The sequence below is a fragment of the Octodon degus genome, unplaced genomic scaffold (assembly GCF_000260255.1).
Source record: "Octodon degus isolate 3935 unplaced genomic scaffold, OctDeg1.0 scaffold00052, whole genome shotgun sequence".
Taxonomy (NCBI): Eukaryota; Metazoa; Chordata; class Mammalia; order Rodentia; family Octodontidae; genus Octodon; species Octodon degus.
In genome coordinates, this window is record NW_004524628.1 from 2,949,916 (window position 1) to 2,972,066 (window position 22,151).

Sequence of the window (22,151 nt, forward strand, 5' to 3'; positions counted from 1 at the left end):
ATAAAATTATGGGAAAAAAATAAAAATAATAATAAAAATTTAAAATACATATGTTACAGATTTTAAAGAGATTTACAAACTGGGGAAAATTTTATATGTTTTCCCATAAAGTTACTATTTTGGTGATTTTTTATTCTTTTGTATATAAATCAATATTTATATATGGTATCATGTTCCTTTTGCCTGAAATTTTTCTTTTAATATTTCCTAAATAGTAGTAAAATCTTGTTTGTGATAAGTCCTTTCAACATTTGTAAGTCTGTCGGTGTCTTTATTTTACTTTTATCTTTTATCTTGGAAACATAATTCCGTCACATATAGAATCTTAGATTAATTTTCCCTTTTACTATCTTAAAGATGCTGTTCCATTGTTTCTCTTAGGTACACTTTCTGAACAGCTTAGGTACAGCTTCTGTACCTCTTCAAAGTAAGAAGCCTGTTTTGCTTCCTTTTTCAAGGGGAATAAAAAAAAATCCACCTCCAAAAGGAGAAAAAATTTCGATCTTTAAATATATCAGGATAAAATGTAAATTCCACAGAAGAAAAAGAAATAGTCTGAAGCCATGTAAATTTGCTCAACAATTATCTTTAAACTCCAGGGTCATATGAAGCTTCCTTTTACCTACTAGGAATCATTAGTAGTGGTTTCTTACTAAAATTGTCTTCTATGAAAGACAATGGAATCACTTCAAGATAAATTTGCTTATGATTTATGAGTCCCACTGTCTTCTGACTTGCCTTGTCCCTGGAGAGAAATCTACTGTCATCCTTCTATTTGTTCTTTTATATGAAATATTTCTCTTTTTAATGTTTTTTAGCCAGGCGGGTGAGAAAAGGCCTTTCTCCAGTCCTGTGTAGGCCCTGCATACTGCTCCCTCCGAGCCCTCATCTCACTCTTTTGTCTTGCCCTCCATCATTGCCTCACACTTGCACTAATCTGTACTCAGCGGCACATTCAAGGCTGATGTGTTGCAGATCTGACTTCTCCTCTGTCCAGTACTAGCCCTGTGAACTCCGCACACTTGGTCTCGTTAGACTCTCAGCTGCATGTTTTCAATGGAGGGAGTTTGCTCTGCTCTGCCTTGCTTTCCCCTCTTGAGGCATAGCCTGGAAACTTGGGATAGTAAGAAATTGTAGGGCTTACGCAGTTTATTCCCTCTCTCTCTCAAAGGTCACTGTCCTTCACTGGCACTGTCCATTCTCTTGTAAAACATTGAATGCACATATATTGACTGCTTTGGTCACACAGGTATCTGTGCAGTCTGCCACTCCAATTTGGCCAAAAGTCCCCAGTGCTCATGTGATTGAAATCGCAGCACCTGCCAATTCCATGCAGTGTCTTAGTTATTTCTTTCTCATTGCTGGGACAAAATATCCAACACTCAGAATTAGAAAAGGAAAGGTTTATTTCACTCACAGTTTGTGGAGGTTTCAACCACTCCTCACTAGCTCTAGGGCAGAGTGACACATGGAAGAGGGAAGCTGTTCATGGTGGCAGAAAAGAGCAAAGACCAAAGGGAGGTGCAGCAGATACAGCTGCTAGCTTAGCCTCTTTCCCCTCCTTATATCTGTATGTAGATTATCTGCCCCAGGGTGGACATAGCACTCATGCCCATAATCCCAGCACTGGATCAACAATCACAAACACCAGAAGCCACCTGATTGACTACAGGTCTTGGTGGGGTGACATCTAGATACAAAACATAACACGGTACACAGTGCCTCCTCATACACGTGGCCCTTAAGACGGGGGACATACACCTACCACACTCTTCCACACAGAGAATTTATCAGTGCTTCACAATGATTCTTTTACAGCAGTCGTTAAGGCCATATGCTTACATGAGCAAGAATCTTAACAGCTCTAACCAAGATGATATACCTTATCAGATTTTAGAGAAAAAATTCTTTCTTATATGAAACCTCACCGACCCGAGGCTGTATATACCTCACTGACCGTTGGCTGCGTACACTGACTACACTACAATGATAGATGTAAAGAAAATTATAACCTGGAAGCAAAGGAGTGAAAATATTAAAATAAGATTTAGTTCTAAACACTTTTATTTGTGCTCTGCACTTACCTACTTCACTGCTAAGAATGTTCTCCAAGTAACAAAATAGAACTCTTTGGACATTCAGCCTATCAGGCAAAGAGAGCAAGGACTGCCAAAAGTCCTGTAAAATCAGCCAGCCTAAGACTCGCTGATGATTTCCTGACACAGGGTGATGTTATTAAAATCAGACACTGTGTATTATGGAAACATCAATTTGTGGAGAGAAAGAATCTTAGACTCCAAAGGTTTCCATGGAGAAGCTCAAGAGCAGCAGTGCTGGGATCATGAACTCTCACCTAGCCCAAACGAGGAGGGCTGTTTTATTGTTCAGCCCTCCCAAGATCCGACATAAGCCAAGCAGGTAGAAAGAAATGCTCCTTTTTTTCACTACTTAGGAGAAAAAGGCCTCATTCTTTTCCATTTTCAATTAAAAAAAATCCTAAGACTCTGGCCTCAGCAGAAGCCACCCCAAGGTCTCGGCTAGAAAATGTATTCCGCTGACACTCCAGCTTCTTTCTGTCACCACAGACACACACTGCTGACCTCTGCTCCCTACTATATATAGCAAGGCCATTTCCCTTTGATCGGTGAGTCTGGGCTGTGTTTTGGAAACAGCTGGCTGTGACACACTAGCAGGTCAGGAAATCAGTTTTACACATTGTGACTCATTTTTCTTAAAGTGACATAAAATACAAAGAAAAAACGAGAGCACATCACAATAGCAAGGGCGATACTTTTTCATGAAGTTTTTTTTTTCAACTTCATGTGTGTATGCATGCTTGTAAGTACTGGGTTGTAATGTGAAGTATGCCTTTTACTGTGGGATATGATCAAAAGAATTTGAAACCCACTGGTCCAGAAACTATGAGGCGCTCTGTGTTTAACTGTTGGTGGGAGTGGAAATTCATATAACCTTGCTTGCCAGGCCAATGTCACTTAAATGCTTAATCCCAAGAAAACATTCAAAGGTACACAAAAATATAATAAAGCAAATAAAAAGTTTGGTAGTAGCATATTTTCTATAACACCATTTATAAAGATGAAAAAAAATTATATAACCTGAAGAATTGGTTCAGTGAATTATACCTACATGATAAATGGTATTAATCATTAAAATTTACTGCATAGGGGTGAGCTGAAAGATTATTCCTATCAAATCTTATGTGCAAATGGAGGATTAAAATATTTTAACCTAATACACAATACAGGGAACGAGTGTGGTACAAAAATTCAAGTCATCTCTGAGAAGTACAACCATGGCATACATTTGTCTTCCTCTTTGTGCTTTTTCATATTTTCAGAACCTACAATGCACTACTTTTGTATTAGTAAACAATACAATAAATGTGATTTAAAATCTGCTTTACTCCTGAAGCAAAGCTGCTTCCCCAGGTGACGCTGATGATAGGCAATAGCAACAAACAATAAAGTCAGCAATTGAGAAAACCAGGTTTTCACAAGCTGGGTGGTCACAGTGGAGAGGCAAACATCAGGTGACAGATTCGCTCACATCTTGGTGAACTGTACAGTGATTTCCCACCCTCTCCTTTTCTAAAGTCCCAGCTCCTACACTAGACGCATGACATTAAGATCTATCCCCAAGAAATAAGTTGTCAAAACGGGCACCCCTGCTGTAAACATGAGTGGCCCATGTAACTCAGTCATATTCTTAAAGTGTTTGGGGATAAAACAAACCAACAAAAAATAACAAAGCAAGAAAAGACCAAAGCAGACAAGTTTTGTGGCTTAATCCCAAGTTCTAGGGATAAGGAGGAAAACAGATAGAGAGCATTCACTCACTCACTCACTCACTCACTCACTCATTCATTCTTTCTTTCATTCATTCATTCCATCATTCAATCCCTCTGTCTTTCAGAGGCTCTATTAGCCCATCAGCAGGGATCACACAGGCCCCAGGTGCTTACTGAATACACCACACTGTTGTCAGCCTTAGACTATGGTGTGAAGGATTAATCCCTGCCCTTACAGGCCTGCCTCAATTTTCTCATTTGTAAAATAACAATCAGAAGGTGTCACTGACATCATAAGTGCCAACCACATGCCCCACCCAGTCCACATGAAGGCTTCATCTCTGTGAACACAGTCAGTGGCACTGTGGTCCTGGGCCTTATGGGCAGACCCACGTGCCGGCCACAGATAGCTGTGTGGACAGGGCACTTCCCTTCCTCCAGGTCTAGTGCATTTCTCTGGCCCATTCTTTCTTCCTCAGTGCCCTCACTTGGACTCTGTCCCTGTCTGCCCTGTGTCCCTCATTGCCACATCCCTAGCTTTATTCTGTATGCAGCTGTCCCCTGCCTGTGATATTTGACACAATAAGAAACAGTCATTTGGTCTTTATCCATGGTCCTGGCACAGAGCTCCTAATATAACACAATAAATATACACTTGTTCTCTGCGCCCGGTTCTTGGTACAGATCTCCAGAGAAGCCTGTCATCTCCTGCATGGTAGGGATGCAAGGAGCACCTTTTGTTCTAATATTTGGCCTTTGGCCCTGTTTCCTGACCTAGAGTTTTTAAATTCTTTGGAATTTCCTGGGTGTTAGGAGATCTTTTGTCCTAATAGGCAACACTTAGTGGTTCCTGGACAGCTTCAGGATGGGGGTGGCTCATCTCGGAGATCAAACCACAGTAAGGAGCTTGGAAACCTCATTGTTTCCATCCTTGAGGAAGGGGAGAGGGATTGGAAACTGAGTTAGTGACCCTCATGCCCATGTGACAAAAACTCCACAATAGACACTAAAACATGTGATCAGAGAATTTGGTAAACATGCCCACCTTCCGGGAGGGTGGTGCACCCTGACAGAGCAGAAACTTCTGTTCTCGGGACCCTTTTGGACCTCAGCCTATGCATCTCTTAAACTGGCTGCTCACCTGTGTCCTTTGTCAAATCCTTTATAATAATAGGGGAATGTGTTTCCCTGAGTACTACAAGCTGTGATTGCAATTTATCGAACCATTTTCTCTTCCTGTTACAAACTACCTGAGGTTGGATGTTTCAAAAGGAAAAGAGGCTTATTTAGCTCAGTTTTTGAGGTTGAATGTCAAAAATTAGGTGCCCCTACTATTTGGCCTCTGGTGAGGGTCTCCTCGCTGTGGCATAACATGATGACTGACGTCACACAGAAGAAGCTTGGTCAATTCCAGGGAGCAGTACATACGGAAAAGGAGCCAAGTGTCAAGAAAGAAAGGCAAGCAAGTGAGCCCAGGAAACCTAACTCACTTTATAATAACCTGCTCTCGTAGTAAATTGTCCAGTCCTACAAAAACTAATCCCACTTCACAAGAGCTAACACTGCCTCTCAAGAAAAATATTAATATATTCAAGAAAGTGGATCCTTCATGATCCCTAGTGCTTCTTGATGGTCCCATCACCTTAATGTCATTACATGGGGGAATCAACCCTCAACATGAGCTTTGGGGAGGACAAACCATAGAAGACATGAGGGGTCCTGGAGGCAGATGACACATTCAGATGATCACACATGGCTCTGGTTGGGGCCTCCATCAGGGTGACACACATCTGAATGGGTTCAGGGCCCCAGCAGGTCCTGATTCTTCCATGGGAAGGGCTGCTCCTATTTAAGCAGTCACTTGAGATCTCACCTCCCACCTGTTTACCTATCCTTGCTCTAGCCCAGGATCCCTCTATCTGCCTGTTCTGAAGGCACAGCCAGATCCTGGAGCTGCAGGCCTGAGGGCCAGCTACCCGATTTGTGCACTAAGCAAGTGCACAATGAGCCATGCCCTGGCTGCCTTGAAGGACTGGGGCTCTTGGCTCAGCTATGCCCCAGGGCCAGGGCTCACTGTATTCTCCACTCTCTTCCTTTCTCAAGTGAACTCCCACACAGTGTCTTTCAGGAACAAAGTAAACATGTCCTTCTTCTTCTCCTCCTTCTCCTCCACCTCTTCTTTTCATCATCCTCCTCCTCTTTGTCCTCCTACTCCTTCACCACCACCAGCACCACCACCACCATCACCAGCTTAACTCCTTAGGAGAGCAGTCATGCTGGCTTTTGAATAAGCCAACACCAGAGTTCATATGGGGAGAAACCCTTTGCTCTGATGGCAGCTATGCCCCTTGCTCACCCATAGTCCCTAATTCAGATGCAGAGAGTAGGACGTTGAGTTTCCCAGAAACCCTTCTTTCTCCTTTGGTTTTCCTTAGCTACCCTTGACTTGTTATTGGCCTATTCATTGCTAAAGCTCTTCCTTCTCCTTTTATACCGAGAGCTACTGCCTTTAGCTAATATTTAACCAAAGTCTACATCAAAGTCAGACCCAAGGCCCCACAGGGTCTACGTCCTTCCATCCTCCCTGGGAGGGGCCAAGTGGGGGCTGTAGGGCTTCTGCATATGGCCTGCATTTGGATGAGGTACTGCATCCCTGGAGGTCAGCAGTGTGGGGTAACTCTCTGGGTGAATCCAGTTGCTGGCACAACCAATGCCTGGAATCCTGCGTGGCCTGAGTCACCAGCCCACTACCATCCACATGTCCTGTCCACAGAGGTCCATGTAGGGTCACTTTCACACTGGCTCTGAGCCCCCACAAGTGTGCAGAGACTCCTGAATCCACCAGGTCCTCTGCTCTCACACTTACATAAGAATTGGGCAAAGATCCCAGCTGTTCTTAGAGTCCCCTCAGTTTCCCCAAGGATGTATATTGGGCTGTCTCGCACTTTGCACCCCTTACTCCTTACCCAAGTCTGAGGCCTAGGGACACAAACACCTAAGACAGCCTCTAAATGCTCTGCATTTTGTGTCCTTTCCAGGATGAGAGACTCTTGGGATCACTTCCTGTGTGCTTTCCCAGGGACTGAAAACTGAAACAGAACTTCAATCATCTGAAGCCTCAGTGGCTCTTTCCCTTTTTGTCAACTGCCACCAAGTTTAGCCACACTGATTGCAGGGCAGCCACAAGCCAAGTACTATGGGCCAGCTGTTTTACCAATGGCCTGTGTCAGTTCTCACAGCATCATGTGAGGGAGATGTGTGTGGACCAGGAAGCTAAAGCCTGAATGCCCAGATCAGGAGCAGTCTTGCTCTGCCCACCCCACAGTGGTCTGCTGTGCACGCTGAGCCATGGCACCCTTTAGACCTCAGCCTCTGGGGGCCTGTGAGGCCAGTCAGCTGTGGAGCCTCCTGGCTGTTTTTGCGCACACACTGCAAGCCTTCAGCCCCACCCCCAGAACCTGCAGAGAGCAGCTATGGATGAGCTCCTCACCTTGAAGACGTGCTTGTCTGGAGAGGCCCAGCATGCCAAGAAGACAAGCAGAGGCATGTGAGAGGTGCAGTGATGTGCCAGGCCCCTGTAGGAAAGAGTATACTAAGGAGCAGCAGTGTGCTGGCATCCTAGGAAGACCCCAACTGTCACTAAGGCTTCACACATCCCACAAAGCTGTCACTGTATCACAAACAGATCTGCCGCCATGAATCCCCATCATTCTATTTTCCCTTTGGAAGCCCTCTCCTTCCTTTCCTGCCCAAGGTTCCTTTTCTGCCAGTACATGCATAGGCTTCACTCTTATGTCAGCATCTGTCCTGGCACCAAGTTTGGCTCTCATCTACTTTTGGTCTACAAGTATAAGATTGCACTCCCCATCAATAAAGAGGGGCTACTGAAGAACAGAGAGAGAGAGAGAGAGAGAGAGAGAGAGAGAGAGAGAGAGAGAGTCACATTTCTGTCATGTATCAGTCATTTTTTAAAAATTCCACTTGAGTTGGAAATTCTAGAATGGATGGGATGCTAGGCAGAATACAGGCTCCCAAAAATGTTCAGATCTTAATCCTGGGAACCTGTGAATGTGCTACCATACACAGCAAACGGATTTGGCAGATGTGACTGAATTAGGGGCCTTCCTGGGTGTGATGTGGGATTACATGGGTGGGCCCAGGATAATCCTGAGGGTTCTTGTAAATGCGAGGGAGGCAGGCCAAGGAGAAGCAGAGTGATGGAGCAGGAGCAAGCAAAGGACACTGCTGGCTCTGAAGATGCAGGGAGGAGACGAGTCAAGTAATGAGGTGGCCTTTGAAGTGCAGCAATACAAGGAAATCAATTCTCCTTACAGCCTTTAAAAGGAAGGCAACCCTGGCTCTAGAACAGTGAGATACACTTTGGATGCCTGGCTCCCAGAACTGTAGGGTGACAAATTTTAGCCCACCAAATCTGTGACAATTGGAATAGCCCTAACTCCTCATAAATTTTAAATTGTACACCATTCTTAGTAGCATGACAAAGTCTCACACTGGTTCTTTTCACCTCATCAGGGCATGAGTCACCCCTTTATGCCACATAGCCATACTGTATACACTGGTCACTCACTCATCACATAGCAGGCAGCTCAGGGACCACCTCAACTGTCCTGGTGTCATACTACTTGTGTTCAAACATCCATACCCCAAGTACTGTATCCAGTGCCTAATAATTCATCCCTCTTCATCATAGGAAGGAGGCTGAATACAGTACAATGAGATATTTTGAAAGGCAGATTATAGTCAGTATTTTTGTAGTATATTGCTATCACTGTTCTATTTCATAATTAGTTATTGTGGTTAATCTCTTACAATGTGTAATTTATAATTTAGCTTCTCGCCTAGTTAAGTATATGAAAAAACCATAGTAGATAAGCCAGGGTACTACTCATTGCTTGAGGCATACATGGGGATCTCGAAATGTATCCGCACCAATAAAGAACAGCAGCAGTAGAAAGCTAACACCGATTGTGGAACATTTTCTTTCTTCAAAATGGTGTCACTATTTTCCATTTTTCAGCCACTTGGGTACAGTGCAGCATGCAGCTACATCCATTCCCCTTTCAATCCCAATTTTCTTTGTGTACAATATCACAAAATGCCATAATTGGAGGGCTCTGTTTTCCCTCTCTTTCAAATATCTGCCTATTAGTCTTGCTTTAGAGTCTCTTTCAGTGAGTTATTGTCTGTAAGTAAGGCCAAGAGCAAAATTGTACTCAATTCTTTCTATATTCAATTAAACTGTAGGACACAGAGGAAACCTCAGGATCAGATATTAGAGTTGAAAATGTTCAACCTCTTTGGAGCACTTGAAACTCATTGGAAGAATACAGAGAAGCGCCTTTAGGTATGGCCTCATGCAATCCTGAGTTTGAAGACAGAAGCCCCAGAAGACAGAGACCAGTAAGAGAGATGCTCAGAGATTCAATGACTGCTCTCCACCAGCTGAGATGAATGGTTTTATCCTCTATAGTGTTAATATGGTGAATTATACATTTATTTATTTATTTAGTATTTAGTACAAGGTCTCACTACACAGATCAGATGCTCCTGCTTTCAGCCTCCTGAAAGCTGGGATTACTGGCACATCCACGCCCAGTCTCAATCGCAGTCTCAGTGCACCCTGGGGGCAGGGCCAGGATGGTCCTCCATGCTGGGGATCAAGATCGAGACTCATTCCCTGCATCTGCCTAAGCAGGTGCTTTAATCTGCTGAGCTATCTAGCTGGCCTTTTGATTTTTCAGTCAAAATAATCTAACATTTCTGGAGACAAATCCCATTTGGCTGTCTTGTACCAGTCTGCACTCCCAACAACAGTGGAGAAGGGTTCCTTTTTCCACACAGCCTCACCAGCATTTGTTATTTTTTGACTTCTTAGCAATTTTATTTTTCTTTCTTTCTTTCTTTCTTTCTTTCTTTCTTTCTTTCTTTCTTTCTTTCTTTCTTTCTATCTTTCTTTTCTTTCTTTTTTTTTTTTTTCAGAACTGGGGATTGAACTCAGGCCCTTGCGCTTGCCAGGGAAGCACTTATTCTACTGAGCCGTCTCCCCAGCCCTTGTTTGACTTCTTGATGATAGCCATTCTTTCTGGCATAAGATGGTATCTTAGTGTTGTTTTAATTTGCATTTCTTGAATAGCCAATGATGTTGAACATTTTTTCATATATTTATTTGTCATTTGTATCTCTTCATTTGTGGAGTGTATATTTATTTCATATGTCCATTTTTGAACTGGGTCTTTGAATTTTGGAGGCCTGACTTTTTAAGTTCTTTGTATGTTCTAGATAGGAGTCCTCTGTAGATCTTTTGTCAGTGTAAGCGATGTGGATGAGTCACTGCCATTGCTTGACCAATTTGCTCTCTATGAAAGCTTGAGAGAATGTTTTCACTCTAGGTGACTTTCCTTAGGCACACTCTACATTATCAATCACTTTCATCTGTGGCCCCATAATCTCCTTAAACAGAAAATTTGGGACACTACGGAGTTACAGGATGCCACAGTACAGGTTCTCTTATGTCCTGAGTCCTCACCGACCTTGAAGAGCTAGGGGCCAAAATGTTGGCTATCCTTGTAGCCTTTCTTTTTGTCTAATTTTTTGGTCTGCAAACTTAAATTGTTACCCCTTCAGAAGAGAAACTTAATGATATTATTACCCTATAACACAGGCAGGTGAACTTAACATCATTATCCCTCTGAATATCAAATGCTTTAGACATAACATGGAACAGGTATTTTCCATTAATCATTGATATACTAAACTTTAAATCCCTGTAGAATGTGAAAAAAAAAAGAAATAAAAAGTCACACACTTTTACACAGAAATTTAGAAATCTAACCATACACAACATTGTAACAGGACAGTTCTATGACATTTTTTTCTTGCCTCTTGTTTTATTACCTTTTTAAAAAAAATTACTTGAGAGTATAGCAGTAATTGATATGACATTAGAAGCAGCACACATTTAGAAGACCAGAATGACAAGCATTCCAAGCATGGCCCTAGTATTACACATTGTTATCCTTGGTGCAGTTGTTTAGTTCACAGGTATCAGCATATATAGTTAGTCAGGGTGAGAATCCTAACTATTAACTGCTACTTTCAAAAACCTGATGGAGATTCTCATGATCATTGCCTTAACCATCTTGTGTATATAAATGTATGGTTTTGCCCCTGTCATATTTCCTAGCTTTTTGCTTTGCCCTCTCTTCATTGTTTAATCCTTAAGTTCTCACTTTCCATTTAATTGTGTTAGAACCTTCAATTTTTATTCTACTTTTGAGTTCTTACACTAGGGAGACCACACAATATTTACACATGTGGTACTGGCTTATTTCACTTATGAGTATATCTTCAAGTTGCATCCACTTACATATGAAGGCTTTGAGTTTATCATTCTTTATAGCTGAGTAATACTCCATTGTATAAAAATACCACATCTTTTTCATCCATTTATCAGGTGATAGGCAATTTGGTTGCTTCCAAGATTTGGCTATCACAAATTGTGCTGCTATAAACATGGGTACACATATATCACTATGATATGATGTTTTCAGCTCTTTTGGGAACATTCACAGCAGTGGAGAAGGATTCTTTTTCCCCTACAGCCTCTCCAACACTTGTTGGTTGATTTCTTTATGATAGCTATTCTTTCTGGAGTGAGATGGTATCTCAGTGTTGTTTTAATGGTTAGTGATGTGGAGCATTTTTTAAAATTAATTTTATTGAGAAACAGATAGCAATGAGACAGTTTCAAAACCAATTAATAGGGAAGTTTCAATAATTAATACATTGCATATTGTTATCTTCTTAGTGGTTATTCATAGTACAAGATACAGACATGATATCCTGGCCAAATACTATTAGTACAAATCTTTCTTCTCATTGAATTAAGAGAAAGTAGCTGTATATCTATCTTAACTATTTTGTATATATAGATACAAAATGGGCTTTCCTTTGTATCCCCTTTTTTTTTTGTTTGTTTACTTTTGTTAGAGATGGGTATTCCATTGCCATTTAAATATTGTAGGTGTGTGAATTCAGCAAAATATTCCAATACAGTCCAGTAGTCCATTATAGTAGTGGGTTTTCTGTAGGACTGGGAATGTCAGAAGTTGTTGACTTGAGCCTTTCACAGCTCAGCATATTAATATGGCTTTACTTTTTATACCTTGTTTTTATACTTTTCTGCTGGATTCTTAAGACCAAGATAAAGCAAGACCTATATAACAAGAAATGTATCTTTTGTGTCTGATAAGATCAGTCAAGTCCCCTCAGGATTTATCCTGAAACCCTGTACTGCAATTTGCAGATCCTTTGTCAGTATCAGCCATGTGGATGAGTCATGGCCATTGCTTGACCAATTTGCTCTCTGTGAGAGCCTGAGAGAATGTTTCTCTCCATGTGACTCTCCTTAGGCACACTCTACATCACTGATCACATTGCTCTGTGGCCCCATAATCTCCTTGATCAGAAAATTTGGGACACAAGTGAGTTACATGATGTTACAGTATAAGTTCTGATGTGGAGCATTTTTTCATGTATTTGTTAGCTTCTAGAATTTCTTCTTCTGAGAAGTGTGTGTTCATCTCAGATGCCCATTTCTGGATTGGGTCTTTAAATTACAGGGCCCTAATGTTATTTACTTCTCTATAAATTCTAGAGAGAAGACATTTGTTCAACTGCTTATTAGTTAAGATCTTTTCCCAATATGTGGTTTGTCTTTCCACTCTGTTGGTAATTGATTTTTGACATGCAAAAACTTCTCAATAAGCGAGGTTCCAGTTGTTAATTCTTTCAAGTATTACCTGTGCAGTTTGATTTTTGTTCATGAACTCTTTGCCTACCCCTGTCTTCAAAAGTTCCTCCTAATTTCTCCTCCAGGAGATTTAGTGTTTCTGTTTTAATGTTTAGATCTTTAATCCATTTTGACTTTCGCTTAGTGCATGGTGATAGATCTGGGTCAAGTTTTAGTTTTCAGCATATAGAGAGCCAGTTTTTCCAGCACCATTTGTTAAAGAGGCTGTCTTTCTTCCAGTAAGAGTGTTTGGCCCCTTTGGTGAAGATAAGGTGGCTGAGTGTGTTTGTAGTTGCTTCTGCATCTTCTGATGTATTCCACTGATCCTCAGGTCTTTTTTTTTTTTTTTTTCCTGGTACCATGCTGATTTTATCATAGTAGCTTTGTAGTATAATTTCAAGTCAGGAATTGTAATGCCTACTGCCTTGTCTTTGTTGCCTAGAAATGCCTTTGCTATTCTAGGTCTTTTCTGGTTCTAAATAAATTTTAGGAATGCTTTCTCTAGGTCTGTAAGGTATGTTGGTGGTATTTAGATAGGGATTGCATTAAATTTGATAACAATTTTGGGAGTATGGCCATTTTCACAATGTTGGTTCTTCTTTCCAGAAGCAGGGAATATCTTTCCATTTTCTGAAATCCTCTACAATCTCTTTTCTCAAGAGTACTGTAATTTTCATTGAATAGATTTTTTTACTTCTTTATTTAGATTAATACCTAAGTATTTCATTTTCTATGGTGCTATTGTAAAAATTTCTCTAATTTCCCTCTCAGTGTTACCTGTGTAGAGGAATGCTACTGACTTTTGAGTACTGACTTTGCATCCTGCTATGCTACTGAATTTGTGTATTAATTCTAATAGCTTCTTGGTGGAGGTTTTTTGGGTCTTTCAAGTAAAGTATCATGTTATCTGCAAATAATGGTAGTTTAACTTCTTTGCCTATTCTTATTCCTTTTATTTCTCTCTCTTATCTAATGACTCTAGCTAATGATTCCAGAACTATATTGAATAGGAGTGGTGATAGAGGACATCCTTGTCTTGTACCAGATCTGAGAGTAAAAGATTTCAGTTTTTCTCCATTTAGAATTACATTAGCTGTTGGATTGTCATAGATGCCTTTTATCAGATTGAGGTAGAAGCCATCTATTCCAATTTTCTGTAGGATTTTGAACATAAATTAGTGTTGGACTTTGTCAAAAGCCTTTTCTACATCAATGGAGATGATCATGTGGTTTTTGGATTTGGCTCTAGTGATAAAGCGTATTACATTTATCGATTTGCATATATTGAACCATCCTTGCATCCCTGGGATGAACCATACCTGGTTACAGTGTATAATCTTCTTGATAATTTGCTGTATTATATTTGCTAGGATTTTATTGAGGATTTTTGCATTTATGTTCATGAAGGAGATTGGCCTGTAGTTCTCATTTTTAGTTGTCTCTTTCCCTGATTTTGGTATCAGTATAATACTTGCCTCCAGAATGATTTTGGGAAGATTGTTTCCTTTTCAATTTATTGAAGAGTTTGAGGAGTATTGGGATTATATCTTTTGTAAAGTGTAGAATTCAGCAGTGAATCCATCAGGACCTGGACTTTTCTTTGTCAGTAGGCATTTTATTACATTTCATATTTCACTGGCCATTATTGGGTTATTGAGAGTTTTTATATCTTCTTGATTCAGTTTTGGTAATTTGTACCTTGCTACAAATCTATTTCTTCTGTGTCTTCTATTCTGTGAGAGTAAAGATTCTCAAAGTAGCTATTGATAATCTTCTGAATTTCCACTGGATCTGTGGTAATTTCACCCTTTTCATTCCTTATTGCTTGTATTTGAGCTTTTTCTTTCCTCTTTTTGATGAGATTAGCTAGGGTCTTATCAATTTTATTTAATCTTTCAAAGAATCAGCTTTTTGATTTGTTATTTCTTTGTATTGTTTTGTTCATCTTGATGGAAATAATTTCTGCTCTAATCTTTATAATTTCCTCCCGTCTTTGGGCTTTAGGTTTGGTTTGCTCTTCCTTTTTTTAGATGTCTGAGTTGAAGCCTTAGGGTATTTATTTGTTCCCATTCTGTTTTCCTAATGTGTGAGTTCACTGCTATAAATTTCCCTCTAAGAACTGCTTTCATTGCAATCCATTAATTCCAATAAGCTATGCTTGAATTTTCATTGAATTGTAGGAATTGTTTAATGCCATCTGTGACTCATTGGTTCCTGAGGAGGGTGTTGTTTAATTTCCATGTATTTATGGGGTTATCTGGTTTCTTTTGTCATTTATCTCCAGTTTCATTGCACTGTGGTCAGATAATATGCATGGGATAATTTCTGTTTTCTTACATATACTTAAGCATGACCTATGAACTAGTATGTGGTCTATTATAGAAAATGTCCCATGTGCAGCTGAAAAAAATGTGTATTCAGTTGTGGTTGGGTGCACTCTGTATATGTCCACTAAGACTATTTGTCCCGTGTTCTGCTTTAGTTCTGGTACTTCTTTGCTAATTTTTTGTCTGCTTAACCTGTCTTTTTGGGATAAGGTAGTGTTAAGGTCTCCTGTTAAGATTGTGGTTTTGGATATTAGACTTTTCAAGATTTGTCTTATATAGTTGTGTGCTACCGTGTTTGAAGCGTACATATTTATGAGTGTTACCTCTTCCTCTTGAATTTTTCCCCTAACCAGTATGTAGTGGCCTTCTTTATTTTGTTTGATCATTTTTGGTTTGAAGTTGAGACTGTCTGAGAACAGGACTGGTACCCCTGCTTTTTTCTGAGGTGTTGGGGTGTGTAGTATTGTTTTCCATCCTTTGACTTTCAGCCTATGAACTTCTTTATGAGTTAAGTGTGTTTCTTATACACAAAATATTGTTGGATTTTGCTTCCCAATCCATTGTGGCAGTCTTTCTTTTAATTGGTGAACTGAGTTCATTTACATTGATGGTTTTAATTGAGATGTACTGACTTATGATTGACATGTTATTTACCTGTTATTGTTTACCCCTTTTTCTCCTGTGTTTAATTGTTTGCCCTATTTGATGGGTTCTTTCCATTCTCATTTATGGAGTTCTGGTCATTTTGGCCCCTCTCTAGAACATCTTTTAGTAGTCTGTGTAGGGTTGGCTTTGTCATCATGAAATTCTTTAGTTGTTCTTTGTCATGGAAGTATTTCACTTCTCCACCAAACTTTAAAGAGAGTTTTACAGGGTATAGTAGTCTGGATTGGAATTTGTTTTCTTTTTCATTTTATTAATTAATGTTATTGAGGAAAAAAATTGCAATGTGACAACTTCAAAACAGGTTGGTAGGAGAGTTACAATAATTAATACATTACATATTGTTGTCTTTGTAGTAGTGATTCATAGCACAAGATGCAGACATGATATCCTGTCCAAACACTATTAGTACAGATCTTTTTTCATACTGAATTAGGAGCAAGTAGCTATATATCTATCCTAACTATTTTGTATATACAGATACAAAATTGTCCTTCATTTATATCACCATTTTTTGTTTAGTTTTGTTAGAGATGGGTATTCCATTGCCATCCAAATATTGTAGGTACATGAATTCAGCAAAATATTCTAATATAGTCCAGTACTCCACAGTAGTAGTGGGTTATCCACAGGACTGGCAATGTCCGAATCTGATGACTTGAGCCTTCCATAGCTCAGCATATTAACATGGCTTCATTTTTCATACCTCATTTCTACACTTTTTCTGCTGGATTATTAAAACCAAGATAAAGCAAAACCTATATAACAAAAAATGTAATTTTTGTATCTGACACGGTCAGTCAAGTCCCCTCAGGACTTATCCTGAAACCCTGTACCGCACTTTGTAGATCCTTAATCAGTGTCAGCCATGTGGATGAGTCATGGCCATTGCTTGACCAATTTGTTCTCTGTGAAAGCCTGAGAGAATGTTTTCTTTCCAAGTGACTCTCTTTAGGCACACACTACATCATCAATCACATTGCTCTGTGGCCCCCCCATAATCTCCTTGATCAGAAAATTTGGGGCACAACTTTTCATGATGTAACAGTACAGGTTCTCCTATGCCCTGAGTCCTCACTGACCTTGGAAGGCTAGGGCCAAAATGTTGGCTGTCCTTGCAGCCCTTCTTTTTCTCTAATTTTTGGTCTGCAAACTTAGGATGTTAACCCTCCAGAAGAGAAGCTTATTATTGCCCTACAACATATGCAGGTGGGCTTAACTTCACTATCTGTCCGAATATCAAACATCTAAGGGAATTTGTTTTCATAGAGGACTTGTACTCTGCTCTATCGTCTTGACTTCATGATTTGTGCAGAGAAGTCTGCTGTTATTCTGATGGTTTTCCTTTAAATGTGATGTTTCTTTTCTCTAGTGGCTTTTAGTATATTGTTCTTGTGTTGGATTTCTGGGACCTTGACTATTATATGTCTGGGTGTGTTTTTAATTGGGTTGATGTTATCTGGAGTTCTATATGCTTCAGTTATCTGAATGTCAGATTGTTTTCCTATATTCGGGAAATTTTCTGCTATTACTTCTGCCCATATCCTTTTTATATCATTTGTATTGACTCCTTCTTTCTCATCGATGCCTATTAGTCTCAGTTGTTCATCTTTGCATTATCTTGCAGTTGTTGAATTATTTTTTTTTTCTGCATGTTGTTTTTAAGAGATCTTTTCATTAGCTGTGACAGTGTCTTCAAGTTCTGAAACTGTCTTCACTTTCAAACAGTTTTGCAAGTTTATGATTGAGATTTTAAGTTCCTCTATATCTCTTTGACTCTGCTTCATGCAATCTATTTCTTTCCTGTGTTGCTCATTCAAGGATTCTATCGTTTTTCTATTCTCCCCTAATTTTTTATCAGTGTCTTCTTTAGAAGCAGTTATTAATTATTTCATTATAGTTATCCTTTCTTTTTTTACTTCAGAGATTATATCTGATTTGATTTCCTCTATACCTTTCTGCAGTTGTTTCTTTACTTCAGACGCTATTAATTCAAATAATTCAGCTGTGAGATTCCCAAGTTCTTCTGTGCTAGGGTATCCTGTATTTGTTCTGGGTGGGCTTGGGGCCTGAGATTGCATTTTGCTCCTTCTCTTTGTCATTTTGTATAGCCCTGTCCTCTGACCTTTGGTGTAGAGCTTTGATGCAGTTGTAACATTAGCATTTACTGAAATTCTTACCCAAGAGAGATTATATGGTTAAGGCAGTTACAGTTTTGTATTTACAGAACTATAGTTAGGAACACTAATAATGGGTAGTGATATTTAGCAGTGGACAAACTTTTGTAACTAATGGGTTTGTATTTTAGACAGTAAGAGCAAGCATTATGTCTATATAGCTAAGCAGATATTAATTTGGGAATTTGTATTTAAATTAGTTCCCCTATGTTCTACCTGATCATCTCCCCTTGATATAACTGTTATCTTCCAGGCAGACTAGTTCACTCTGGTTATCTTTTGCCCCTCTCTCAGTCAAGAGAGAAAGAGGGAGGATGCTCTCATAGATCTGGGTCTACCAAAGTGTCTCAGGTTACTGGGTCCAGATCTATGAAGTTTGAACTCATCCTGATGTGCCTGGCTTGGGTCTAGTTGCTGTGCTCAGCTTCTTCCTGATGCGGCCCATGAAAGTGAACCAACTGTGCCCCTCTGGCAAGATGTTCTGCTCCTGGATTAGCTGGGTGGTCTGGCTCTTAGCCTCTCTGCAGGGACTTCAGCTGAAGAGTTTCATACCAGGCCTATGTGCCGGGCCTGGGCTAGGTCTAGAGGGGTCCAGAAGGTACAGCAGAGCAGAAGTTCTCTCATACACATGCCGGGCCTGGGCTGGGTCTGGAGCGGTATCAAGAGCATGGCAGAAGGTCTCACTCACATGCTGGGCCTTGGCTGGTTCTGGAAGTATCCACCAGGCACAGTGGAACAGAAGCTCTCTCACACACATGCCGTGCCTGGGCTGGGTCCAAGAGTGTAATAATTTTCACTGTATAAATCTTTTACTTCTGAGATTGATTCTTAAATATTTCATTTTTTTAGATGTTATCATGAAAGGAATGGTTTCCATAATTTCTCTCTTGGTGCATGCAGTCATTGTTTGTATACAGAAATGCTATTGATTTTTTAGGGTTGACTTTTTTTTTTTTTTTTTTTTTTTTGCAGAACCAGGGATTGAACTCAGGTCATTGTGCTTGCCAGGCAAACGCTTATTCTACTGAGCCATCTCCCCAGCCCCTAGTGTTGACTTTGTAGCCTTCTACACTATGGAATTTGGTTATTAAATCTATAAGTCTCTCAGTGGATTTTTTGGGATCTGCTACGTAGAGTAACATGACATGTGTAAATGATGATAAGTTCACTTCTTCTGTTCCAATCATTTATTTGTTTCTTTTGCAAATTACTCGGGCTAATGTTTGCAGAACTATACTGAACAGGTGACAGTGGTCATCCTTGTCTTGTTCCAGATTTTAAAGTGAAGACCATCAATTTTTGTCCATTTAGTATATGATGTTGGATATTGGTTTGTCATAGATGGCTTTCATCAGGTTGAGGTTAAGACCATCTATTCCAATTTCTAATAGTGTTTTATATCATGAATGAGTATTGAACTTTGTGAAAAGCTTTCTCTGCATCTATTGAGATGATCATGTAGTTTTTGTCTTTGGCTCTGTTGATGTGATGTACTGCATTTATGAATTTGCATATATTAAACTATTCCTGCGTTCCTGGGATGAACCCCACTTACTCATGATTTTCTTGATGATTTGCTGCACTGCATTTGCTGGTAATGTATATATATATATATATATATATATATATATATATTAGGCTTGTAGTGATGCTCCTGTTTTCAGCCTCCTAAGCACTGGGATTACAGGTGCATGCCACCATGCCCAGTCTCAGTCATTGTCTCAGTGCACTCTAGGTGTGGGGCCAGCACGGCATGCCGGGGATCAAATCCCTATCGCTGTGTCTGCCTAAGCAGGTGCTTTATGTTTGCTAGTATTATATTGAGGATTTTTGCATCTGTTCATTAGGAAAATTGGCCTGTAATTCTCTTTTTTCATTGGTACTTCTCAGGTTTTTGTATCAGAGTAATACCTGCCTCTAGGAATGAGTTTGGAAGAATTGCTTCTTTCAATTTCATTGAAAAGTTTGAGAAGTGTTGGCATTAAATCTTCTATACATTTCTTGTAGAATTCAGCTGTGAATCCATCATGACCTAGATTTCTTTGTTGGTAGGTTTTTGATTATGTTTTCAATTTCACTGATTGATATTGGGCTATTCCACATTTTTTTATTTTCTTGATTCAGCTTTGGTAGTTTGTGTGTATCTAGAAATCTGTGCATTTCTTCTGTGTTTTATATCCTGTGAGAGTAAAGGTTTTAGAAGTGGGTATTCATGGTCTTCAGAGTTTCTAGAGGGTCTGTAGTGATTCCACCCTTCTCATTTCTTGCATGGATTTGAAGTTTTTTCTTTCGTTTTTTTGATAAGGTTGGCTAGGAGGTTATTAATTTTATTTATTCTTTCATAGAATCAACTTTTTGCCTCATTAATTCTTTGTATAGTTTTCTTCATCCCTATTGTATTTATTTCTTCTCTGATATTTATAATTTCCTGCCTCCTTTGGGCTTTGGGCTTAACTTGCTCTTCTTTTTCTAGGAGCTTGAGGTGTAGCTACAATTTTTCATTTGGGCTTGTTCTGTTTTCCTGATGCGAGAATTTACTGCTATAAATTTTCACCTAAGACAGTTTTCATTGCATCCCACAGGTTCTCATAAGTTGTATCTGCATTTCATTTGATTATAAACATTGCTTTATTTCTTTTTTAATTTCATCTCTAACCCATTGATTGTTCAGGAGGGTATTACTTAGTTTCCATCTGTTCAGGGAACTTTTACTGTTCATTTTGTCCATAATTTCCAGTTTCATTACACTATTGTCAGATAATATGTATGTGATAACTTTGATTCCTTTGCATTTATTTAAGCATGCTCTATGTGCTAGTCTTTCTAGTCTATGGTCTATTTTGGAGAACATCCATGTGTAGCCAAGAAAAATGTGTATTCTGATGCTGTTGGGTGGAACATTCTATAAAGGTCTACTAAGTCCATTTCTTCACAAGTTTGGTTTAGTTCTGTTATTTGTTCGCTGATTTTTTTTTTCTTAGTTGATCTATCTCTTTGTGTCAATGGAGTGTTAAAGTTCTCCAGTACAATTATATTATTGCTCCTTTGAGTTTCGATGTCTGTTAAAATTTGTCTTATATAGTTGGATGTTCCTACTTTTGGTGCATATGTATTTATAATTGTTATACCTTCCTCATACAGTTTTCCCCTAACAAGTATATGGTGACTTCCTTTATCTCTTTTAATCACTCTTAGTTTGAAGTAGACTTTGTCATCAACCTGCTTTTTTTGGGTTCCTGTCACATGGAGTATTGTTTTCCATCTCTTTACATTTAGTTTATTAATTTCTTTTTAAGTTAATGTGTTTCTTGTATGCAGCACATTGTTGGCTTTTGTTTCTTGATCCATTTTGCCAGTCTTCTTCTGATTGGTGAATTAAGGCCATTTACATTGGTGCTTATAACTGATATGTATTGCCTTATCTTTGTCATTTTGTTTTCCTACTGTGGGATACCTACTTTTCCCCTATGCTTAGTTGTTTTCTCCACTTAGTCCTTCTCTCCTATTGCAGTTCATAAAGTTGCAGTTGCCTTATGTTTCTTTCTAAAATATCTGTAAGTACTCATTGTAGGGTTGTTTTGGTGGTCATAAATTTCTTCAGTTGTTCTTTGTCATAGAAGTATATTATATCTCCATTAAAATTTGATAGACAGCTTCCCTGGATACATTAATCTGGATTGGAAGTTGTTTTCTTTCAGGACCTGAAATATACTACTCCAAGCTCTTCTTGATTTAATGGTCTGTATTGAGAAATCTGTCATGATTCTGATGGGATTTCCATTATGGATGACCTATTTCTTCTCTTTAACAGCTTTTAATATTCTGTGATTCTGCTAAATTTCTGGGTTCTTTATTATTATGTGCATGGGTGTAGATTTATTTTGTTATGGCTAACTGCAGTTCTATATGCCTCACTGTATTTCAGATTCTTTTTCCATTCTTGGGAAATTTTCTGCTACTACTTCTGCGAACAGTTGTTTTATGTCATTTGTGTTAACTACAGCTGTTGTGTTGACACCTATTAGTCTTATATTATTTTTCTTTGCATCATCTTATAGCTGCTGTATTATCTTGTAGTTCCTCATTATTTTTAAGAATTCCTTGCTTTCAAGTTCACTAGCTGCAATGCTATCTTCAAGGTCTGAAATCCTATCTTCAGTTTCATTCAAGCAGTTTTACCAGCTTTTGATGGGATTACTAATGTTATGTATATCTGTTTGAATCTTTTTCATGCATTCTAGTGAAATCTTTTCTGTATTTTTTCATTCAATGTTTCCATCATTTTCCTATTCTCCTGTTTTTTTATATCTATGTCTTCTGTAGAGTTATGAAGCAATTCTTTCTTTCTTTCTGTTTTTTTTTTT